This window comes from Myotis lucifugus, unplaced genomic scaffold (assembly GCF_000147115.1).
Source record: "Myotis lucifugus unplaced genomic scaffold, Myoluc2.0 scaffold_21, whole genome shotgun sequence".
NCBI lineage: Eukaryota > Metazoa > Chordata > Mammalia > Chiroptera > Vespertilionidae > Myotis > Myotis lucifugus.
This window is the reverse complement of record NW_005871069.1, coordinates 11,222,990-11,243,618: the sequence shown is the minus strand read 5'-3', so window position 1 is coordinate 11,243,618 and position 20,629 is coordinate 11,222,990. Positions and strand designations below refer to the sequence as shown.

The 20,629-nt window shown below is 42.2% G+C and overlaps 1 protein-coding gene and 1 pseudogene across 1 annotated transcript in view; one reads left to right on the top strand and one right to left on the bottom strand.

Moving 5' to 3' along the window:
* SLC9A9 (solute carrier family 9 member A9) overlaps positions 1–20,629 on the top strand; it is a 771,103-nt gene that overhangs the window by 142,904 nt on the left and 607,570 nt on the right. The window lies entirely within an intron of this gene.
* On the bottom strand, positions 5,484–6,386 carry LOC102424369 (annotated as a pseudogene).

Sequence of the window (20,629 nt, the reverse complement as noted above, 5' to 3'; positions counted from 1 at the left end):
ATATATTTACCAGAGTTATTTCTTCTTGTTAGACTGCTCCCTTTAGTATTATGAAGTGGCCTTCTTTATCTCTTTTTATGTCCTTCACTTTGAGATCTAATTTGTCAGATACAAGTATTGCTACCCTGGCTTTTTTTTTCACTTTCATTGGCCTGAAAAACCTTTTTCCATCCCTTCACCAACAGTCTGTGTGTGTCTTTTTTTTCTGAGGTGGGTTTCCTGTAGACAGCAGATATATGGGTCATGTTTTCTTATCCACTCATTTACCCTATGCCTTTTGACTGGGGCATTTAGTCCATTTACGTTTAAAGTTATTATTGATAGAAACTTGTTAGTCGCCATTTTTGTTCTTTACTGCTGCGTTCCTTCTTTGTTTCCTATTTTTTCTTTTTACAGCAGACCCTTTAGCATTTCTTTCATTGCTGCTTGGTGGTAATAAACTCCCGTAGACCGTTTTTGTCTGTGAAGCTCCTGATTTGACCCTCAATTTTGATTGATAGCCTTGCTGGGTACAGTATTCTTGGATTCAGACCCTTCCTTTGCATGACTTTGTATATTTCATTCCATTCCCTTCTTGCCTGATGTGTTTCTGTTGAGAAATCAGTCGCTAGTCTGATGGGGGATCCTTTGTAGGTAACTTTCTGTCTCTCTCTGGCTGCTTTTAAGATTCTTACTTTGTCATTGGTGTTTGCCAATTTAATTATTATGTGCCTTGGCGTCGGTCTTTTCTGGTTCATTTTGTTTGGGACTCTGTGAGCTTCTTGGATTTGTGTGAGTTTTTTCTTCCCTATATCAGGGAAATTTTCTGTTATTATTTTTTCAAACAGGTTTTCTATTCCTTGCTCAGTTTCCTCTCCTTCTGGCACCCCTATTATTCGGATGTTGTTTCGTTTTGTGTTGTCCCAGAGTTCTCTTAGGCTCTTCTTCTGCTTTTTAATTTTTTTTTCTAGAAGCTGTTCTGCTTGGGTATTTTTTCCTACCTTGTCTTCTAGCTCACTGATGTGGTCCTCTGCTTCTTCTAGTCTACTGTTGATGCTTTCTATTGAGTTCTTTATAGCAGTGATGTCATTTTTCATTTCTTCTTGGTTTTTCTTCATTTCCTCTTGGTTCTTACACATATTGTTGAATTTGTCTTCCATTCTTTTCATCCACCTTATGGCCATTTCTCTGAATTCTTTCTCAGACAGGTTGCTTGCCTCCATTGCCTCCATTTCGTTTACTTCCTTTTCTGATGATGCCTGTTTTTCTTTCATATGTGGGTTGCTTCTTTGTTTCACCTGATCTCTCTTCTCCAGGTGTTTGGTTATGTAGTTCTCTCTCTGCTGCGTTGATTTAAAGGCACAAAATACAACACAACAAGGCACTACGTACAAGGCACTGAACACAAATGTATTCACGATATTAATAACCCCAAATAAAGGTGACCACCCGAACGAAGAGAATTAGGGGATAAAGAAGAAAAAAAAAGATAAATATTAAAGAGAAAAAGAAAAAACAAAAAGGAGTGCAGAAATGAGATTGGGAAAAGGGAGAGAAGAAAAAAAAATGTAAGAGAGAGAATGAAATAGAGGTGGGGAAGAAGCTATTTGTATGGGGAGAAAACTCTATTAGAACCGCAACTAATCCAATGAATTCCAGCAGCAGATCCCTGGAGATTAATGCAAACTACAAACAACCACTAATATCAAGCGAGGCAAGGGAAAACAGAAGCACAAAAATAACCAGCGAAAGAAAAAATAAGCAAAACAGAAAAATGAAAATGAAAAACAAAACAATCTCCCAAACAAGCATAAAAAAAACAATATACTCAGAATCAAGCAAACACTAGCAAAACGACAGAGAGAGAGAAAAACGAATTGTATAGTGAAGAAAGATAAGAGAGAGGTGTATGTGGATTTAGAGCAAGGGATTGGAAATTGGATATATAAGTAGGGTGAAATTTAGACAGTGGGTAAAAAGAAGGAATAGGGAAAATCTAAAGCAGGAATAGGGTAAGAGAAACAGGACAACAAAAGGGGAAAAGTGAGAGAGAGAGTTTTGGCTTAAGGGTAAAGGTGAGATAGAGAGAAATGATGCTAACGGAACTATGAAAATAGAGTGTAGAACACTAGTCCCAAAATACAATAAAGAAAAAAATAAAATGACACTTTAAAAAAATGGTAAAATGATAGCAATAATACTGGTTTAAAAAATGTAGACATTAAAAAGGTAAAATCAGGTGATGAAAAAAAAATAATAAAATAGGTTCTTAATTAAATGGTGAAAAAATAATTAAAAAGTAAAATAAAATAAAAATGTGCAGTAGTGAAGGTGCTTCAGATCTTCTACTCTTCTTTTTGGCACGCCTTAGTCCTGCCAGGCATTCAGGAGAGTATTGAATTTCCCTGCGATACACTGTCCCTCTGTGCTGTAAACCACAGTCCTGATTTTAAGGCAGGTTTTATTTGTTTGGCAGACTATTTACAGAAGAGTCAGTTCGTGGCTCTGCCTCTGGGTGGCAGTGTGCCTGGATTGACCTCCGAGGTTATAAGTCCTCTCTACCAGTAGGGCTTATTTTCTCTATTGTACTTGAAACTGGTTTGGGAAAGTCCACTGCCCAGAGCTGGTTCTTTAAACGTTACTCCCCGCTCTGTTTCCCAGGCTCCCCCAAAAGAACTTTCCCCTACAGGCTCTGCAAATGATCCCAGCTGGGGAATCCCATGCACTGGGTTTAATAATCAAACACACAGATCTAAGGGGAACTGTAACAACAAGAGCCTGATACGGTGTGCGAATTCGCCAGCCTCCACCTTCCAGGTCTGCGCGCAGTCTCCGCGTGCCCACTCGCCCCTGGCACCAAGCAGCCAACAGACTGGCAAAATCTGAGGCTGCTTTTTTGCATCCAGTCCAGCTATGGGCTTATTTTTAGCATTCCCTTCTGCCAGCAGCCCTGTGGGACCCCTTCCCCACTCACGGGTCACGCTGGTCCCAACTGCCGCGGACTCTGTGGGGCGCAGGTTTCACCCCATGCACCTGGTCCTCTCTCCAACCTGAATTGCAAACCGCACCTTTAGGGGAAGTCTAACCTTTCCGTGAGAAGAAGCAGTGCTCATCTGAGTTCACGCAGTCGCGCTGCTTGAGATCCCTTGTTTCCAGGTTAGTAGCTGTTCTCTGGATGCCTGTAACAGCCACTCAAGATGGCGCGGTCTCCACTACTGAGCCGGCGCACCAGGAGAGGTTTCAGCCACAGTCTTCAACCGTCTTTTTTTTTTTTTTTTCAGGAGTTCTCTGTCTTTCCCAGCTGCAGACTGTCTCTCAACTGAATATCCTTTGCTTATTCGGGCTGTATGTTACCCGTTTCAGCTGCTCACCCTTATCTGCTCCAGGACAAGGCACAGGACACGTCCGTCTATACCTCCACCATTTTCTATCTCCCTTAATTTTTATTTATTTATTTTTAAAAATATATTTTTGTTGATTTCAGAGAGAAAGGGAGAGGGAAAGAGAGATAGAAATATCAATGATGAGAGAGAATCATTGATTGGCTGCTTCCTGCATACCCCACACTGGGGATCGAGCCCACTACCCATGTGCCCTGACTGGGAATCAAACCATGACCCCTTGGCCCATAGGTCAATGCTCAACCATTGATCCACTCTGGCCGGGCAAATATTGGAAATTTGACCCCCTGTCAGGGCACATACAAGAATGTATAAATAGGTGGAACAACAAATCAATGTTTCTCCCTCTCTCTCTCTCTCTCTCTCTCTCTCTCTCTCTCTCTCCCTCTCCCTCTGCCTCTACCCTTACTCCACCTCTGTCTCTAAAAATCAATCAATCAATAAAATAATTTAAAAAATAAAAGACATTTCTCCAAAGAAGACATACAGATGGCCAATAGACATATGAAAAGATGCTTGACTTCACTAATCATCAGGGAAATACAAATCAAAACCACAGTGAGATACCACCTCACAGCAATCAGAATGGCTATTATCAAAAAGTCAACAAATGCCCATACTATTTCTGAAATGTGATTTTACAGCTAATTTTCTTCTTTTAGGATACTTTTTCCTAAAAGGATATAAACAAATAAACATGTGCTTGTGTGAGATAAAGAATGACACTATAGCTATCTGTTCTTAACATCACAACACTGCAAGGCTCCCAAATAAGCCAAAGAGGTATGTGCAGCATTGGTGAATATCAATTAAGAATAACAAGCAAATAAATAAAACCACGTGTTCACAGTATCTATAATAACAAAGTGCTTTACAATTTTTAACAGTCTATATTTGCATTTATGAAGTGAATAAAGGCCTGGAAAAATCAAGACTTAAAAAATTAAGTCCAGTTAGGAAATATATATGCCATATTTAACTATTTTATAAAGAAAATGGCACTTTCATTATTTTCCTGCTTATATAATGCTATAATGTACTTCTTTATTATATTTGGACTAGTGGCCCAGTGCATGAAATTTGTGCATGGGGGGAGGTGTCCCTCAGCCCGGTCTGCACCCTCTTCAATCTGGTACCCCCTCGGCGGGTGTCCAGCTGCCTGTTTAGGCCTGATCCCTGAACCAGCAGTCGGACATCTCTCTCACAATCCGGGACTGCTGGCTCCTAACCACTCGCCTGCCTGATTGCCCCTAACCACTTCTGCCTGTCAGCCTGATCGCCCCCTAACTGCTTCCCTGCTGGCCTGATTGATGCCTATCTGCTCCCCTCCCAGCCTGATAGCCCCCAACTGCCCTCCCCTGCTGGCCGGATTGCCCCCAAGGCTTTTATTAGTATAGATATGACCCTTCACAGAAAATTTCACTAACCCTGCTTTACAATAAGGGTGTGATGATTGAATCATTGGGGCCAGACACTAAGATTTCCTTTCTTTGAATAGTGGAGGGAATAATTATCTTGTCTTTAAGTTGCCCTGAACATCAAATGAGATAACGACTTAGAAAAGTATAAAAGCACCATATAAAGACAACTGTCTTTTTCATGTACTGAAAAGAATAAAGTGGTAAAATGAAAAACACTATTTGTATTCTCCCCCTTCCTTCCTTTACAGCCTTTATTTAAACTTTGAAATTTAGAAAAATTTCACTCCTATTTTCATTTATTTACATTCAATATTATTTTGTATTAGTTTCAGGTTTTATTAGTTACAAAATAGTGGTTAGACAATCATATACTTTACAAAAGTGTTCCCCGATATTTCCAGTACCCACCTGGCATCATACCATCATTACAACACTATTGACTATATTTCCTATTTAAGTGACAATAGGTTTACAGGTTCCTTCCAATCTTCCTTTTGTGTTGCTCGCCCTTCCTTTTCTTTCTCACTTCTTCCCTCCTTTTCTTTTCTTTTCTCTTCTTCTCTTTTCTTTTCTTTTCTTTTCTTTTCTTTTCTTTTCTTTTCTTTTCTTTTCTTTTCTCTTCTCTTCTCTTTTCTTTCTTTCTTTCTTTCTTTCTTTCTTTCTTTCTTTCTTTCTTTCTCTCTTAAGAGAAGTAAGCCTTTATTTCCTTGTTTCTCAAATAGAGCTGGCTGAGCTGGTTGTTTTTTGGTAATTAATCAAAGAGACCAAATCCCATATCCTCGTCCAACTCCTCCAACTCTTCCTTTGCTTCAACCTAGGCTGGGGCTGCAGCAGCAGCAGGAGCAGCAGTGGTGGCGGCGGCCACAGGGGCAGCATCCACAAAAGCAGATGGATCAGCCAAGAAGGCCTTGGCCTTTTCAGCAAGTGGGAAAGTGTAATCAGTCCCCACAGACAAAGCCAGAATTCGCTTGTACCATTGATGATAGAATGGGTTACTGACTTAACAGTTGGGTAACCAATCTGAAGGCATACGCTGGCAACATTGCAGACACCCTCTAGGAAGTGGGAATCCAGTTTCCTCTGTGATGTCAAGCACTTCCAGGTTGTAGATGCTGCCATTGTCAAATACCTGCTGGATGATCAGCCCAAAGGAGAAGGGGGAGATGTTCAGCATGTTCAGCATTGTGGCTGCTCTGGCTCCCACTTTGTCTCCAGTCTTAATCAGCTGTATATCACTCAGGATTTCAATGGTGTCCCTAGAGATTTTAGTGGTGATGCCTAAAGCCTGGAAGAAGGAGGTCTTCTCTGGCCCCAGACCAGTGTTCTGGGCTGGCACAGTGACTTTACAAGGGGCAATGGCACCAACACGGGCAGCAGCTGGCACCTTATTGGCCAGCAGCATGTCCCTGATCTCAGTGAGGTCCTCCTTGGTGAACACAAAGCCCACATTCCCCCAGATATGCGGCAGCAGTTTCTCCAGAGCTGGGTTGTTTTCCAGATGTCCTCGGATGGCCTTGCGCATCATGGTGTTCTTGCCCATCAGCACCACAGCCTTCCCGCGGAGGGACATGTAGATCTGCTGCATCCAGAAGTTGGATGATCTTAAGGAAGTAGTTGGACTTCCAGGTCACCCTATCTTCCCTGGCATCACAGCAGTGCGTTAGGGAGTGCCATGCAGGGTTTAAAGATGATGTCACTCCCATGAGGACACCTGGCGAGAGGAAGCCCTCATTTTCTTTATATAGTATCTCAATTGGCCCTCAAAGGTCAGCGAAGGCACTGGGACACACTTAATCCATTTTCCAGACCAGGAAACTGAGGCCAATTCCAGTTGGCTGTAGAACTTGACTCAGTGCACAGGGAGCTGTCACAGCCGTGCTCTCCGCCCTTCCTAAGGGGCAGCTGCAGGGCAAACAGAACAAACCTCCCTGTCAGGCTTCTGAGCCTCATTCTCAAGCACCTCTTCATCGCAGAAGCTCCACATTCTTTCCTCTCCCCCGCCCCCACCCCCATTCTCTACTGCCCCCCCTTCTGGGGAACAGGTGGTAGGCTTCACACTCACCATGTAGGCGTGCGCCACCATGGGGCAGGGTGGGCGCGGGCTTGCTTTTGGGCCAAGGCGGGAGCAGGAGTCACTGCCTGTCAAGTGCACAGGGTGCTGGGGCGAGGGCGGGTTTGCGGCGGGAGCTTCTCTTAACTGCAGCAGTCGGGTACCTGGCAGTGTGGCACCCCTCCGCTGAGGTGGCGCTGCCCCTTAACCCCCACCTCAGGGCTGCGGTCAGCCCAGCGTCCTTCCATCTTGTTCCCCACCAGGCCCACACACATCTTGGGGCCACTGAAGAACCTGGCTCTCCGCGGGCGAGGCAGATCCCCACCCGCCAGCCCCCTGCCTCTGCCTGAGCCCCCTCTGGTACAGCCCCCACCTCAGCGCCGCTCTGCATCCCTTGGTCTGCCCGCCTCCTGGCCAGCAGCTTTGCAGAAGCCATGGCGCTTGCCCAGGAGCCACCACTCAGGCAGCCCTGCAGCCGGTCCTCTCACAGCTGCTAGGTCTCCTCCTCACCTGGGTCACCTCCTTTCTTCCACATTCAGCCTTCATCCATTCCTTTCCTGCAGTGCTTGCCCTCAGGCCTGAAAGAAAAGGACCAGGACCAAGAAGGACAAAGCCCAAAGGAAGTGTCTTGAACCCCCACATCCCATTCTCTGGATTTCCTCCCGTATCTCTCTGTGTCACATCTTGAATGGGCACCCTGTGGCCCAGCCACATGGCCTCCAGGCAGCCTGGTAGAGTCGGTCTCTGAAGGTGTGGATCTGTGGCTGGAGGCCCAGCCTGGGTCTCAGCAACCCCATGCCTGCTGGAGAGGGCTGTTGAAGGAGGACCAGAGCCAGTCCATCATTAGCTCCCCAACTCCAAAGGAGGCATCACAGGCTCCTGTCCCCCAGCCACTGTGGCCCCACCTCCATACCCCACCACCTGCTAAGTGGTCGTGAGGGTTAGGGAGTTCCAGTTTAATTAGCATATTACTCTATTATATAGATAGATTATTTCTGCCTATAATTTTAGCTTTATTCCTGTCTCCATTTAGTACCATCTTATTTTTATATCTTCTTTTACTCCTCTTTCAACTACTTTATATAGTTGAAATAAGTCTTTCATACTTTACATTACCCCTTAAAGACTTCTAAAATCTTTTTTATGAAGAAAGTATGTGTATGCATGCATGCATGCATGAGTATGTCATTTGGAAGGAGGATGGTGGTGACAAGCAAGTAAATAAAGAAATTTTTATAAAAACATATAGGCATATGTGGCCCTGCACCTATTACACACTGTATGTGAATGAACAAATGAAGGCATTCAGGAAGAAATCAGTTGTTAGATTTTATAGATATCAAAAAGATGTATTGAACACACATATTCATTGGGTTTATTGGATGTACTTCTCACTTGTGGCGAGAAAAATGATAAGATGTGACTGCTGTTTTCAGAGGACTCATGTCCATGGGAAAGACAGAATAGTATACAAGCTATCACCATTCCATGAGAAGTTCTAGAAATACTTGTGCTTAGGCCTGAAGGAAGAAGAGGAACTCCAAGGAGAAAGGCCTCCTTTGTTATCAAGAAAGCAAAATCAAAAGCAGCAAGTGTAACCTAATGAAGCTTCAGAGAGCTTCATGGGAGGAACAGGTTCTGTTTATGATGTAAGAAAAGTTCTGGGTCTTAGATAAAGTGAGAGGTAGTGCGGCCAGAGGACCGGAAGGGCACATCCTGTTGGAGGGAGGGAGGAGGAAGACCATCGCTAAGGGCTTCATGTAAGGTGGGTGACCTAGGCATTTAACCCTCAGAGCAACCCTATGACAAGTGTTTGTTCAGGAGATAGTTACAGAGCCAGCACCATGCTGGGCACTGGGAGGACAGCAGCGCACCAGTCAGCAAGTCCCTTCTGTCATGGGCTTCACTGAACTAGAAGAAATTGACAGACAGTAACTAAACAGACAAGCAAACACAAAGGTGTTTGGCAGGAGCCTGGGATGGGACATGAGGAAGTGATAGTTGAGCTGGGAGGTACTTGGAAGAAGGGGTCCAGTGCTGAGGAGATGTGCAGGCAGGACATTCCAGACCAACACAGAGAACCCTAAAATGGAAATGAATGTAGAGCCTTCAAGGAACAGAAGGAAGGAAGGTGAGAAAGGTAGGAGAAAGGTAGGCAAGGAGGAAGGAGGGAGGTGGGGAGGTCAGGGAGGAGCCAGGTCCGTTGGGCTGGAGTGGAGACTGTGGCCCTCTCAGTGTGATGGGATGTGCTGGGACAATGTTCTGAGGAGGACTGGTGTCAAAGAAAAACAGTGCACAGTAGTCAGGTGGTCATGAGCGATTTTAAGCAGTAAGTATTGCAATGGGGAAAAGAGACCTCAGTACATAACTGGGCTCAATTCCAAGTACACGGACAAGAGGAGATTTATAGCCAAGGAGAGGGCAGAGCTCAGTGGATGAAAATTATTAGAGGAAATATCAGGGATGAGGACAGATTCTGGCTAAACTAACTCAATAGGATTCTTGCTGAAGGCAGGCCAGGGTGATCAGATATTGCTGGCAGAGAATTCAGGATAAACTAACTTAGGAGGATTTTTTAGTCTTGAGGACAAGGCCCAAGGACAGGGCCTAGTTACAAAAGGGCAGGAGCCTGACTAAAATTTGGTCAAGGAAAGATTGAATCTTTGTAAGATTAGCTGATTGTCTTGTTAAAAAGGTCCCTGGAGCTGTTGGTGGAAGTGGGTGCTCTCTGGAGGGCAAAAGTACAGACTGAGCAGCAGGGCGGGTGACAGGCAGCTGAGGTCCCTGAACCTAAAGAACAGGCCACAGGTCATGGAGATAGCTTGATGCCAAGTCTGTTTGGGAAGCTCTGAGTCTTTGTCATTGGAGCTTCTCCCTTGGGGGTCTGAGCAACGTGTCTTGTACGAGAACTCCAGCGAGAACAAGCACATGAAATGTTCTTTCAAGCAGCATTCAGACACTTGGGCAATGCAGAGGAAGTCTGTGAGGTCACCTTAGTGCACCCCCACCCTTCTGTGGGTCTTTAACATGTGGGGCCCAGGACAAGAGCTCAAATGACACCCACATAGCATGAGTCTAAATATTGAAGATGAAAGTCAGGCTAGCAGAATGCTAAATACATATGTTCAGACTTCCATCTTGACAGATGTACCTGCATTATGACTGTATTATGACAGCTCCAATTTGGAATTCTTGAGACTCTAAGTTCAGTGGGATTGTGAGTCTCTGACCCTCAGCTGCCGGCCACTCTGGCTCCATCTCAGACTTGGGGAAAGGCCCACCAGTCTCAGGAGCAGGTTCGGACGATTCATTAATGGCAGAGCATCCCAAAATCTCACATATTGGGTTGTGGCCTGGATAAGAGGGTTGTAGGTTTGGGGTGGCCACACCTTCTTGGCCCTATACACACTCCACCCTGTGAGGAGGGGACCTCACTGGATAGGTGAATGGTTGGGTGTCTATAGCACAGGCCCTGGACAGGCAGTCTTTTCCTCAGGTCTTAGGGTGGTGCTATTTGTCCAGGGCAGTGAAAGGTGAAGTGGGAAGCTACAGAGGACAGAAAGCAGACCAGAGCTCTAAGGAGAATTCTTAGAAAAAGCAACTCAAAGCACAGCATTGCTATATTAGTTTCCGAAGCTGCTGTTACAAATCACCATAGATTTGGAAGCATAAGACAGCAGAAATGTCTTGTCTCACAATTCTGGAGGCCCAATCTGAAATCAGTATCACGGGGCCAAAGTCAAGGTCTCAGCAGACTGCTCTTCCTCCGGTGGTTCAGAGGGGAATCAGTTCTTGGCTTCCTTCAGTTTCTGGTGGCTGCTAGCACCTCTTGTCTGTGGGCCCATCACTCCAGAGTTCAAGGCCAGCATCTCCTCTCTGTGTGTTCAGATCTCCCTCTCCCTCTGTCTCACAAGGATCTATGCAATTGATTGAAAAACCCGGGATAATCTCCCACCTCAAGACTTTTAATTTAATCACATCTGCAAAGCCCCTGCTTCCCTATCAGATAACGTTTACAGGTTATAGAGATTAGGACCTGATACTTTGTGGGTCCTTGTTCAGCCTACTACAGCATTTTTATTGTATGATAATCCAAGTTATAATATTTAGTCAAAAAAGGATCCAAAAAATAACACTTTTGAAGGAAAAGCAGACTTGCAGCATGGTTAATACGGAGACAATTATTTTCATCCTGTACGCTGTGAAGACCATCAGTGATGACAAAAGCTTTCTGTTTGGTCATCTTTTTCTATTTTTAGGGAGAAAAACAGATAGCAGGTGACTGAGAAAGAAAGGATTTCTAGCTAACTATTTTCTAATTTTGTTTATATTAATCAGTGCTATTTTTATTTGGGACAGGGAGCTGACAAACCACACCATGTTCTAAAGAAATTATTTGAACACCTTTTTAAAAACGTGAGTGTACACAAATAAGTAAGGCCCAGTGACAATTTTTCCTGAGAATTTGACATAGGTGTCTTGAATTTAGTTCAACATTTCAATTAAACTAAAAAACATTTCTTGAAGACTGATGGCACTGGGCTTTAAAGGTGGAAAGATAAATTATATTTCATAAATGTTGTTCAAGAGCTCACAAATTGGCATGTGAGAGTCACAGAAACAATTGAGAGAATGAAAAACACAATGTGTTAAGTCCTGTGAAAGATGTATGACTGAAGTGCTGGAGATAAGGGTCCAAAAGGAGGAAAAAGAGAACCTAGGAAAGTACCTGACACTCAAGGAGCACTCAGTCATGTAAAGAATGGACCACTGCCTGCTCCTCCCTACCCACCCCAAGTTCTAACTAGCATCATCTGCTGCATGAACTACTATACTAGATTCCATCTGGTCCCTGCTGCCATTTCCATGGCCCTGAATTTATTCTCCATGCAGGAAATTATGTCTTCTCTGCTGAAAATCTTCTATTGTTTCCTACCATATTAGGAATCATATTCCACTTACTTGCCCTGGCTTATAGGTGATATGATTTACCCCTGCATATCTTTTGATTGTTGCTTATATTCACATTTCTCCAGTCACACTGGCCTTTTTTTCCTTCCTGGAACCTCCACGTCCATTCCTGCCTCTGAGCCTTTGCTCTTGTGTTTCTCTTGTTCTACCTTAGCTCCTTCTTCTCATCCAGTCTCTGCTCAGATGGACCTCTTGTAAAGGAAAAATTCTGACCCCAATTTAATGTTTTGTTTTGTGTTTTTAATAACAAATATCAATTTCCAAAGTGATCACCTGTGTTTATTTTCTTCCTTTACAATTGAAATGCAATTTCCTGGAGGCAGGAAACTTGTTCGTCTCATACAACAATTTCTCCCCATTGCTTGTCACACAATAGATATAAATGTCAGCACCTGGCATGGTATGAAAAATGAACAGCAGCCCTAGTGTTCCAGGATTGGTGACATTTTTACCGGAGACATTAAGAGCAGGCCAAAGCGCACAACTGCGAAGCTTTCAGGAAGGGACTTCAGGGTCTCTCCAGATTCCTTGGTTAGTCATAGTTAGAGTTATAATACAGGAGTAAAAATGAACTTAGAAAAATAGTGTTGCTTTAAAATGAGAGCAGTCCAAGAGATAAAACTGTGATAATTGTAATTGGTCATTTGAAAATCTCTCATTTTTCCTAGAGTCTTTTTATCTGTACTTCAACACTAAAAATATCTTTAATACTTTGCAACCAGAAAAGCTTACTACAAAGACATGTATTGCTTGCTTAAATATGCTCACTGGTTAGTATTTTGCATTTATCAATTTCTATGCAGTATTTTGTCTAGAAGCTTCATCTCTCCTTTGAATCTTTGCTTGAGCATCAAACTAGTGTATTTTTTATGCCAGTTATATAAAGTGGAGGTTAAATTGAACAAGCTCCTTTGTGTAAAGGTCAAACTCTCTTTAAAAAGCTTCTGTCATTCAATTTGAAGCAGTAAACAAGGATGCTTAAGTTGAACAAATGGTCCTTAATTGCCAATAGACTTGGACTAATTTAAAAACAAATGCCAAACTATCCACCACATCTAACCAAGGTGTTCCCAGGTAATCTACCTCAGATAAGGACCAGCTAAGCCAGCGGTTCTCAACCTGTGGGTTGCGACCCCTTTGGGGGTCGAACGACCCTTTCACAGGGGTCACCTAAGACCATTGGAAAACACATATATAATTACATATTGTTTTTGTGATTAATCATTATGCTTTAATTATGTTCAATTTGTAACAATGAAAATACATCCTGCATATCAGATATTTACATTACGATTCATAACAGTAGCAAAATTACAGTTATGAAGTAGCAACGAAAATAATTTTATGGTTGGGGGTCACCACAACATGAGGAACTGTATTAAAGGGTTGCAGCATTAGGAAGGTTGAGAACCACTGATCTAACCTTTCCTATTCCTCTCCACTCTGGCACAGTAAATACCTGATCTAAAAACTACTCCTGGCTCACACCCCTTTTCCCTGATTCTCCACTTAATCAGACTTAATCATTATTCATTTGCTTCATTCAGGAAACATTTTAAACTGTTTTTCACTTAATCATTTTGACTAAAACTGCTACTAGACCAGTGGAGATTTTGAAGTCTGTTAAAACCATTAGAGCATAAAATGGTGAATTCTATTATCTAAATCAAATAGAGGGGTTGTTCACTGCAGCATTATTCACAGTGGCCAAGACATGGAAACAGCCAAAGTGTCCTGCAATAGAGGACGGGATAAAGAAGATGTGGTATATATACACAATGGAATACTACTCAGCCATAAGAAAAGATGATATATCGTAATTTGCAACAACATGGATGGACCTTCAGAACATTATGCTAAGTGAAATAAGTCAGTCAGAAAAAGCTAAGAACCATATAATTTCATCATATATGAGGTATGAAACTCGTGCACACAAACAGCAGTGTGGTGGTTGCCATAGGAAAGTGGCGAGGGAGAAAAGGGGTCTTAATATAAGGCGACAGGAGATTTGATTTTGGGTGTTGGACACACGGTGCAATATACAGATCTTGTAACATAGAAACCCACATCTGAAACCTATGTGTTCATGTTGATCAGTGTCACCCCATTCAATTTAATTATAAATAAATAAATAAATAAATAAATAAATAAATAAATAAATAAATCAGATAGGGAGGAAGGATCAGGCTTTGTTTTAATAGTGAGAGGCACAGGTGTGGGGCCTGGGCAGCTGGTGAGTGGGCAGTGATGGAGTTCTGGGTGAGAGTCAAGGTTTCTATCACTGTGGCTCAGCTCCAAAGGGGATCTTAGAGACACCTGTGAGGGAAACAGTGTGTACAGGTAACCGTCATCTCTGATTAACACAGCCTGGGTCCCTGATCAGGGAGCCATGTGCAGAGACTGTGAGAGTCTGTCTCCTCAGTCAAGGGGCACCATGAAGGATGCAGTTTTTCCAGAGTTTATAAAGAGGACAGTGGCATCAGCAGGTCTCTACCAGCTGAGTGGATGTCTGAGGACACTGCAAGCAAAGGCAAACTAGGATATTGTTATGCACAGTGGTCGGCAAACTCATTAGTCAACAGAGCCAAATATCAACAGTATATAGGTAGGTACATTGTTATTAACTTAATTAGGGTATTCCTAAGGCTTAGGAAGAGCCACACTCAAGGGGCCAAAGAGCCGCATGTGGCTCACAAGCCGCAGTTTGCCGACCACTGCTAACGCAAACTTGAGCATTGGCATTTACCTGGGGGCACTAAAAATTCTGGACTTTCCAAAAATTACTTTGAATCTTCTATTCTGGTGCCCGGGACAGGGTTCAGTATTTAATTGCTGATAGCTACTATTATTATAATTAATCCTATTAGCTACTCACCACCTGCATCCACAGAATCATAAAGCCTGAAAGTCATCTGGTCCAAATTTCTGCCTTTAGAGGCTTAAAAGTGTCAGAAGATAGTCAAGCCAAATTTCTCACTTGCATTCATATTTAAAGAATTATGAAGCAGAAAAAAATAGCCTTCTCTCCACACTCAGGCTTTTATTCTTGAAATAATTAGGAATGCCATGGGAAACTGACATACACCAACTATTACGCACCAATGCCTTTTCAAATTATAAGCACGTGCAATATCTTTAAGCAAATTACACAATGGAGCCCCTACTCAGTGGTGCAGCCTATTCCCTGGGCCATGGGCTGTATAAGAAGAGTGGGAGTTGAGTTTCAGCCCAAATCACCCTCCTAAACTGGCATAAATTAGCACAGCTCGTCCAGCAGCCCTACTGGAATGAGCTGAAGAACACTTGTTGGGAACAGGTAGAAGGCTTGTGAAGAGGTGCAATATATATATTTTTTTAATTTTGTAAGTACTAGGCTATATTTTAGAGTAGTTATATATTTACAGAAAAATTGAACAGGCAGTACAGCTGGTTCCCATTACATCTGCCCCACTCTACACACGCAGTTTCCCTTATAATTAACATATTATATGACTTTGGTACATTTGTTACAACTAATGAACCAATATTGAAACATTATTACCTAAAGGCCATACTTTATTCAGATGTCCTTAGTTTTCACCTAGTGTCGTTTTTCTGTCTCAGGATCCCACCCACGAGGCCACATTGCAGTTAGTTGTCCTGTCTCCTTAGCTCCTCTTGACTGTGATAGTTTCTCCGACACCCTTGCTTTTGATGATGGACAATGTTGAGAACTGCTTATATATATTATAAAATGTCTCTCTACTGGAATTTGTCTGACTAAAAGTGGATTATTGGTTGGGGGGGGGGGTGGTGAGAGAGATCACAGAGGTGAAGTGCCATTTTCACCACACTATATCAGGGATACAATCTACCCACATGATTTATGACTTGGTGTTGACCTTGGTCAGCTGCCTTAGTCAGTGTTTGCAAGTCCAGCTTCTCCACCATGAAGTCACTCTCCCAGCCCCTTCCACACTGCACTCTTTGGAAGGTGGTCACTGTGCAGCCCACGTGGTGGACAGCTTTGTTCCCCTTCCTTTTGATGGAGTATCTGCATACTTTTTTGGATTTCTTCTACAAGAAGAGATTTGTATCTTCTCCCCTATCTAATTTATTCAGTTGTTTATTTATTTCAGTATGGGCGCATGGATATTTATTTTATACTTTGAGTTATAACCCAATACTACTTAATATTTTTGCTCAAATTATTTCACCTTTGGCCATTGGGAACTCTTTCAGCTGGCTCCCGTGCCATCGATACACTCCCATCTACATCACACCACATCTACTTTTAATCCACAGCCAATTTGGAATCCTACTTCAGGTTCAGAACCCCAACCTATGACAGTTCAAAACAATAATCTGGTTACAAGTAATAATAATATGACATATATTACATATATCTATGTATATAAAAGCCTAAGTGACCATTATGACTGAATGAGCTGAACAAACGCAATAACCGGAATGCCCCGTTGACCACTTGCTATGATGCTCATTGACTACCAGGGGGCAGACACTCAATGCAGGAGCTGCCCCCTGGTGGTCAGTGTGCTCCCACAGCCAACCTTCTGCGGCTGGCCAACCTCTTACAGTTCCTCCCCTCATCCCTCCCCCTGGGCCGCAGGCCCCAATTGGCCCAGCCCCGATCAGGACTGGGAGAGATGGCCCCGATTGGCCCTGATCACACGTCAGGCCTAGGGACCCCACCCATGCATGAATCCATGCACTGGGCCTCTAGTGTATGTATAAATGACAAAATCCTATGATTTTATGTAAAAAGTAGCAAATGGCAATGTTTTATAAATGGTATGGGTCAAATACATAAAAATTAGACTGGTGGAGAGGATGCGGAGAAAAGGGAACCCTCTTGACTGCTGGTGGGAATACAGACTGGTGCAGCCACTATGGAGAACAGTATGGAGTTTCCTCAAAAAATTAAAAATGAAACTTCTATTTGACCCAGTAATCCCACTTCTAGGAATATATCCCAAGAAATCAGAAACACCAATCAGAAAGGATATATGCACCCTATATTCATAGCGGTACAATTCACCATAGCTAAGATTTGGAAACAGCCTGAGTGCCCATCAGCAGATGAGTGGATTAGAAAACTGTGGTACATCTACACAATGGAATACTATGCTGCTGTAAAAAAGAAGGAATTCTTACCATTTGCAACAGCATGGATGGAACTGGAGAGCATTATGCTAAGCAAAATAAGCCAGTCAGAGAAAGATAAATATCACATGATCTCACTCATTTGTGGAATATAATGAACATCATAAACTGATGAACAAAAATAGAGACAAAGAACATTGAACAGACTGTCAAACTTCAGTGGGAAGGCAGGGGAGGGCTGGAGAGGGGTAAGAGATCAACCAAATGACTTGTATGCATGCATATAAGCATAACCAATGGACACAGACACTAGGGGGTGAGGGTATGTGCTGGGTGGATGGGGGAGGCCAGGGGGAGGTCAATAGGGGGAAAAGGAGACATATGTTCTACTATTTGTAATACTTTAAACAATAAAATAAACAAAAAAACAAACAAACAAACAAATAAATAAATAAATAAAATAATTAGACTGGCATAAATTTTGCCAAAGTGATATACCATTTATCATAGGGATTAAATGTGCTACCTCTGGGTACAGACCCAATGCATGGAAACCTCAGCTCTAACACTTTCTAGCCATGTGACCTTAATTGAGTTTATTAATATCTTTTTGTTCTCCATTATAAAATGGGAGTTGTGGTACAATGGGAAATAGATATATAGCCATATGTCACATAACGCTCTTGTCAGCACAGGCCACATTTATGAAATAATGGTCCCATAAGAGTAAAATGGAGCTGGAAAATCTTTATCACCTAATGATGTAGCCATTGTAAAGTCAGAGTGCAGCACATCACTCACATGTATGGTGATGCTGCTATAAACACACCTGCAGCTGCCAGTCGGATAAAAGCATAGACATACAATTATGTGCACTACATAATATTGATGATGATAGTAAAAGACTACATTACTGGTTTATGTATCTAGTATACTATATGTTTATTTTGTTATTTTAGAGGGTATTTTTCTCTTATAGAAAAAAGTTTGATGTGAAACAACACGCTGTGTTACACTGGCAGCAGCCTCATGCATCTCATGTTGACCTCCTCTCTTGTTGCATAATTTTCTCCTGTGCTTGATTTAATCTTGTGTTTTGTAAATGTAGTGTAGCCCAAGTGCACAGTGTTTATGAGTCTACAGTCATGCACAGTAATGCCCTGCCCTTCACACTCGCTCACCACTTGCTGACTCCCCAGAGCAACTTCCAGTACTGCAAGCTCCATTCTTGTTAAGTGCCCTGTACAGGAGCACCATATTTTACCTTTTACACTGTATTTTTACTGTACTTTTTATGTTTAGGTATGTTTAGATACACAAATACTTGCTATTGCGTTACAATTGCCTACAGTTTTCTGTACAGTAACATGCTGTGCAGCCTAGGAGTAATAGTAGCTAGACCATCCAGGTTTGTGTAATGTGCACTGTATGATTTTCACATGAGGATGAAATCACCAAACAATTTCTTAGAATCTATCCCTGTCACTAAGGGGCACATGACTGTAATTGGTTTTTGTCCTGGGTTTCTGGCGCAGAACTCCTAAAACTCTTAGAACTTTCAGAGTGATAGGAGTGTCTTCAATTATTCATAACAAGCTCCTTTCAACTGTGCCTGAGTTTACGCTTAAGAGGTGACTCTGGTGGTCCTCTAGATAGCTTCAGGGTGGGGGCTGGTTGCCAGAAAGAACCAGACAGGATTAGAAGCTTGGGAACTTTCAGCTCTACTCCCAACCTTGAGGATGGGGAGAGGGGCTGGAGATTAAGTTTAGTTGCCAGTGGCTAATGGTTGAATTAATCATGCCTATGTAATAGAGCTTCCAAAAATCTCTAAACAATGGGTTTCAAAGAACTTCCAGGCCGGTGAACATATCAAGGTACTGGAAAGTTAGTGTATCTAGAGAGGGCTTGGAAACTCTATGGCTCCTTACCCTCTCCCTATATATCTGTTCCGTTTGGCTGTTTCTAAATGGTATCTTTTGTACTTAAATGGGTACTAGTAAGTAAAGAGTTTTCCTGCATTCTGGGAGCCATTCTAGCAAATTATTAAACTGAGAGTGGATTGTGGGACACTGATTATAGCTGGTAAGTCAGAACTGCAAGTGGCCCAGGACTTGAGACTGGACTCTGAATAGGGGCCGGTTTGAGGGAGTGAGCCCTGTAATGTGTGGGGTGTGATGCTAACTCCAGGAAGATAGTGTCAAAATTTAATTGAATTTTTGAACACCAAGTTGGTGTCTGGAAAATTGGAGAATTATTGGTGCTGTAAAATACCCCAAGAGTCATATTATTATTTAGCTAATAATAACACTAACAGTTCAGTTGAGAAAACAGATCCACTCTAGGTATTTCAAGCTGAGAGCATGTAATAATATTTGGAAGATTACAAAACTGTTGGGAATGCTGGGGAGCTAAGCCAAGAGGGTAGCCACTAGATTTTACAACTTTGCCCCTGAGAGTAGGGGAATTTCAGATCCCACCCAGTGGTGAGGGGCTGTGGGAAACTTTCCTGCTATCCCAGCTTAGGAAACTGGGTTTCACAGGCCACTGAAAGAGTAATTTCTACTGCAGCCCACATGTCTGCCTCTGCGGCAGAAACAGAATGGGCTCTGACTCCCTCCTGCCTCCCAAATCTAATTACTCTAGTGCTAGAGCATCACACTAGAAGGCAAAAGGTAGTTGCATGAGAACCCAGGTAGTAATGGAGTAAGGACATGCAGTTCTTGATCTTCCAACACCTACGGCAAAGGGAAAAGCACAACAAAGCATGGGAGTTAGTGCTAATCATTTAAGAATTATTTAAAAAACCCAGCATACTATCTCATAGGGTTTGGTGAGAACTAAATGAGAAATGCATGTACAGTGTTTAGATAGTGTAAGTATTAGAATGATGATGGTGGTGGTGATTCCTAGAATGTGCAGGAGACCAATAATAATCTGTTTTGCTCTATACTTTCCCCACACTTTCAGATTTTCTACAGTAAAATTTTATTATATATTTAGAAGAAAATAAACTAAATGCCAACATAAATGTTAGGAAATTGTGTTTTCTATAGGTAGATATAAAATATCAATGTAGGAGAGCATATTAGAAGAAATTGCAATATTAACTCGGAAGCAAAATACGTTTTCTACACAAACCAAATACATAGATGTTTATCCTGTATGTGTTCGAAATTCTAGGTTGATAGGTGTCATCAGCGCTGACCTCCCAGCTTTACAACTCCTGGGAGTTTTAAACTCTCTTTGGTAGAGTTCTTATTTTAGGTATTGAGTAAATTCTGAATCAAGTTTTTATTTCTGTGACTCAAACTTAATTATTCTACCTGCTGTCTTCCAAAAATAAAATAAAAATGCTTCCAATTCCTATGAGAGCATCCTGGTAAAAATTGGAAAAGTCAAATGACTAACAGGGAGAACATTAAATACACCTGGAACATAATGAATAATACAACTATTAAAAGAGCTAATTTTTCAGTGAACCAAGGGACACAATTTGAGTTAAAAGACCAATTCAAATACTGGGACAGAAAATATTGTTTTCATGATGAAATGATGTAAAAGACCTAGAAAGCATCATACTTTCAGAACAAATCTTAAAATGCTACATACTGCCTTGACATTTTTAATGTTGCATGAAATCTACTGCATTATTATTACCACAAATCTTTAGTAATATGAAATACTGTAACTTGATATTTTAATCA